Below are 5,054 nucleotides of genomic sequence, written 5' to 3'. Positions count from 1 at the left end.
CACCAGTGGGTCCGGGCGCTGGGGACAGGGCTCCACCGGTTCCCGGGGAGGCTCTCCCCAGCCTGGCTAGGGTTCGGAAGGTGGGACCGGACCCGGGGCTTGAACTCCATCTGGCCAGGCCCCGAGGGTGCTGGTACCCCTCCGTCCAGCAATCCGGCCGGGACGGAGGGTCCGCCGGGGGCCCAGGGGAGGCTCTCCCCGGCCCGGCCTAGGGTTCGGAAAGCCGGGACTGGTGCCGGGGACCGGGCCCGGGGCTTGAGCCCCGTCCGGCAGGGCCCAGTGGTGCGGGAATCCCCCCTCCGTCCTGCAAGCCGGCCGGGGGTCGGAGGTGCCCGGGACGGAGGGTCCATCAGGGCCCGGGGAGGCCTGAAGCCCCGGAGCCCTGCAGCCCCAGAGACCTGCAGCTCTGCAGCCCCCGGAACCCTGCAGCCCCAGAGCCCTGCAGCTCCGGGGCAGGCAGATTGGCGTCATTTTGGTCCCGGCCATCTGGTCGCCCCTCTCGCCTCGGCCATCTGGTCGCCCTGGAAGTCATGATGAGGTGCCATTCGCCTCCCGGATCCCAGCGAGGGCTCCAGGAGGTCGGGTACTTTCGCGCCTTGGGTCCCCTCTGTCACCTCGTGTGCACAGATTGCAAGAAAGTCAGGTAATTTCCCTCCGGATTACTAGGGACAGGGTACGCCCGGACACCCCTCCAAGGCTGGTGGTTCTCTGCTAGGGGGACCAGATGGGCTATGCCTGGGTAACACCTCCCTAGGCCACCCGGGCTTCCTTCCTCCAGGCCAACGGCTTGTCAAATTGCCCAGGACGGGCTCCATGGCTCTTGGGTAGTCGTCCCCCGGGCGTCCGGGGCTCCATCCCTGCCGACGGCATGCAAAAGTGCCCGGGACGGGCTCCATACATCCCGGGCAGTCCTCCCCCGGGCGTCCGGGGCACCCATCTCCAGGAGGCCAACAGCATGGCAAAGTACCCGGGACGGGCTCCATGGGTCCCGGGCAGTCCTCCCCCAGGCATCCGGGGCTTCCATCTCCAGGCCATCGGCAGGTCAAAGTGCCCAGGACGGGCTCCACGGGTCCCTGGCAGTCCTCCCCCCCCCCGGGCGTCCGGGGCTCCCTTCCCCAGGCCAACGGCATGTCAAAGTGCCCAGGATGGGCTCCACGGGCCCCGGGCGTCCGGGGCTCCCTTCCCCAGGCCAACGGCATGCCAGAGTGCCCAGGACGGGCTCCACGGGCCCCGGGCATCCAGGGCTCCCTTCCCCGGGACACCGGCTTGTCAGAGTGCCCATGACGGGCTCCACGGGTCCCGGGTATCTGGGACTCCCTTCCCCGGGCCAACGGCATGCCAGAGTTCCCAGGACAGGCTCCACGGGTCCCGGGCGTCCGGGGCTTCCTTCCCCGGTCCGACGGCTTGTCAGAGTGCCCAGGACGGGCTCCACGGTTCCCGGGCGTCCGGGGTTCCCTTCCCCGGGTCAGCGGCATGTCAGAGTGCCCAGGACGAGTTCCACGGGTCCCGGGCAGTCCTCCCCCGGGCGTCCGGGGCTCCCTTCCCCGGGCCGTCGGCAGGTCAGAGTGCCCAGGACGGGCTCCATGGGTCCCGGGCAGTCCTCCCCCAGGGCGTCCGGGGCTCCCTTCCCCGGGCCGACGGCAGGTCAGAGTGCCCAGGACGGGCTCCACGGGTCCCGGGCAGTCCTCCCCCCGGGCGTCCGGCGCTCCCTTCTCCAGGCCGATGGCAGGTCAGAGTGACCAGGACGGGCTCCACGGGTCCCGGGCAGTCCTCTCCCGGGCGTACGTGGTTGTCCGACAGATTCGGGCAGATGTGCTTTTACGAACCGGATCGGAATCGGCCCAAATAATAATAATAATAATAATCCACATTTGTAAGGCGCACAATCACCCGTAAGGGTCTCTAGGCGCTAGGGGCCGTCGGGAAGATTAAGCAAGCTATTGCCCAGAGTCACATGGTGCTGGGCTAATCTGCGGCCGGTGCCGGGGATCGAACCCTGATCTCTGGGATGCTCGAGGGTTACTACGCGCTCTACAAAAACCTTAAATAAAAAAATCTCCAGATTCCTGAGTCAGCCGCCCTAGCCGCGGCGCCAGCTATTTCCCAGAGTCACCTGGTGCTGGGCTAATCTGCCGCTGGTGCCGGGGATCGAACCGTGATCTCCAGATTCCGGAGTCAGCCTCCCTAGCCGCGGCGCCAGCTATTTCCCTGAGTCACGTGGTGCTGGGCTAATCTGCGGCCGGTGCCGGGGATCGAACCCTGATCTCTGGGATGCTCGAGGGTTACTACGCGCTCTACAAAAACCTTAAATAAAAAAATCTCCAGATTCCGGAGTCAGCCGCCCTAGCCGCGGCGCCAGCTATTTCCCAGAGTCACCTGGTGCTGGGCTAATCTGCCGCCGGTGCCGGGGATCGAACCGTGGTCACCAGATGGGGATATCCCAAAAATCTGGCATGGATACGGGGCGCCAGGACTGGTTTGAAGACCCCTGATCTAGACTGTTCCCGGAAGGTGTTCCTGTGGCTCACATGCTTATTGCTCGCCCCACAGTACCGGTTCAGTCTCAGGCCTTGCCAATGTATCAGCGATTCTGCTGCCCCATCGGCGTCCACATTCAAGGGCCACACAAGGAGTGACGTGCACGGGAGTTGGTGGCACTCTTAAAAATCATCCCTGCTAGAAGCTGCAGCCTCAGGGCCTGCACACCAGGCTCGCAAGGTTGCGTGGTCCGCTGCCCACCAGCTCTTCCGCCAGCAAGTTTCAAAGCGATTATATCCCCCGGTGGGGGACGCAAGGCAGTCTATTAAGCCGCTGGGCGGGGTGAGGACAACAGCCCAGCACTGATCCCTCACGCTCGAGGCCTCAGGCCAGCGCTTTCGCACTTCAGTGGAGCCCTTTCCGACTGGGGGCCGGCCTTCGCGTAACTTGGGCCGTGCGACACGTTGCACCAGGGCCGAGCTATTCAAGCACCCCGCTGCGCCGACCCCTACTGGAAAATTCACTGATCCTCCGCAGTCCCTCTCCCACTCTGTACTGTGCTGCTCGCGAAGCTCACTTCTGATGGGCAGTACAGGATCTCACCATCTTCTCCTCACCAGCTCCGCACACAGCAAGATGGCCGCTATGAGCCCCAGGAATGGCGCAGAGGCGTAGAGTCTCACCGCACGACGATCAAGGGTTGCAATGCTCTCTAACTTTCTCCAGCTGTTCACCGCAGCGTCCGATGACTGGACGACCAGTGACCAGATGATGCCGAATGTTGAAGGACCTCTCTACTGTCAAGATCATGAGCATCTCATTCGCAGCAGTATGGTCCTTTGCTTTGTCGATGACCATCATTTGTTCTAATTAGCAATTCTGCTGCATTGACATGATATTGCATTATGATACTGTTTACAGAGCTATAGCTCTCTATTGATTCCTTTTTCCAGTACCATATTTCGTATCATGCTTCAGGATACATATTGTTTCCTTCTCTCTTTCAGAATGTATCCAAAGAAAATGTGTTCATTCATTATGGCATTACCAATCAGTTAATCTAGAGGAATTATTTGTTAAAATGAATGTCAAAACATCTTAGTATATCACTGTCAGACTTTGAGCAGTCAGGCTTTAACAAAAGAGCAAATGCAAAGCACGTAAAAGTACCAAAACAATGGAATAAGTAAGAAACATGACACAAAAGAAAGAAAACACCAGTTTATAAAATTAGATCTTATTTTGATACATTGTTGACATCAAAATGAACAGACTCAGGTGCAACGTTTGAGTCTCAGGGTTTGGTCCTTCTGGCTGAGCTTCAGTTTTTAGTGGCAAAGAACCAGTTGTGCTATCAGCTATGCTAAGGCAGCTTCTTCAGCTTCTGTGGCCCTGGCTCTATTAGAGGAAGTCAGCCAACTAACTCTTGGAGTTCACCTCTCCTGTCTGGGGATCAGTGATGACATTTCCTTGAGCAGGGTACCACAGGCACTGTCCTCTCTTTGCTAGCCCAGTAGCAGTAGGTGCATACATGAACAGAGGTCTGGGTGCCAGGGGTGACACTTGTATGCCCACAACTTGCCCTTAGGGGATGCCGTTGCTACTAGCCAATGGGCTACCATGCCTCCTTCTGCCTGATGATGACTTCCTGAAATATGTGGCATCTTGGTATCCCAGAGTATAAAGTGCTGCCCACTCCCTAGATGGGAGAACCCTTCTCCCGATGATTGAAGCTTGGTAGCCCACCCTAGAGGTGTGGCTAACTGAGGGCTACATGACCACAGAAAAAACTGTTTGGCAACTGTTTCCCCTCTCTGTCCCAGACACCAGCCTGTCTACTAGAACCCTTCAAAGGCAGCTTTGCCTTTGAAGCTCTGCTTTTGAGCCCACACAATGTTTGGCTTTCTGCCATGGAGAGGTTGACACCTCTTCCAGCGGCAGTCCTCTATTATGTCCTTTCCTGGGAGTCCTTCACACTTCTTCCCAGAAGGCCAGATGGTTGTCTTGAGGTCATCATCTGAGAATTGCTATTGAAAGACTTGGTCAACAGAGTGACATCTTTCTAAAATTGCTTTTTACTCAAAAGTTACATTAAATTTGACATGGGCATCAAGTTGGGTTTAATATAATGACTCTTTTGATGCCTTGAAATGTCAAAATATTTGTAGCCACTGCAGGAGTTACCACTGCTGAGCTGTCAGCATGTAACCCTGTACTCGCCAAAGGGGCTACTAGACTTTCCACAATAAAAACAACAGTTTGGGATTTTTACCAGTAGGGCATGTTCACTTGTCTTAGGTCTAGACAGGTTTACCTTAGGGGTGACTTATATATACTAAAAAGGGAGGTGTTGACTTTTCAATTGGTTTAAATGGCAAAGTTGAGTTAGCAGTTTAAACGTCTCTGCTAGTGGCTGACTGGGAGACATTGTTTACTTTATCACACTCAGGCTGGCACAATAAGTGCTGCAGCCCTTGAGGGACACTTTAATGTATAGACCTTGGGTACCCCACTTGTCCAACATACTATGGACTTATAGGTAAGTTAATGTATGCCAATTAAGTTTAAGACAATCA

This window comes from Lissotriton helveticus, chromosome 5_1 (assembly GCF_964261635.1).
Source record: "Lissotriton helveticus chromosome 5_1, aLisHel1.1, whole genome shotgun sequence".
Taxonomy (NCBI): Eukaryota; Metazoa; Chordata; class Amphibia; order Caudata; family Salamandridae; genus Lissotriton; species Lissotriton helveticus.
Note: the sequence above shows the minus strand (reverse complement) of the source record.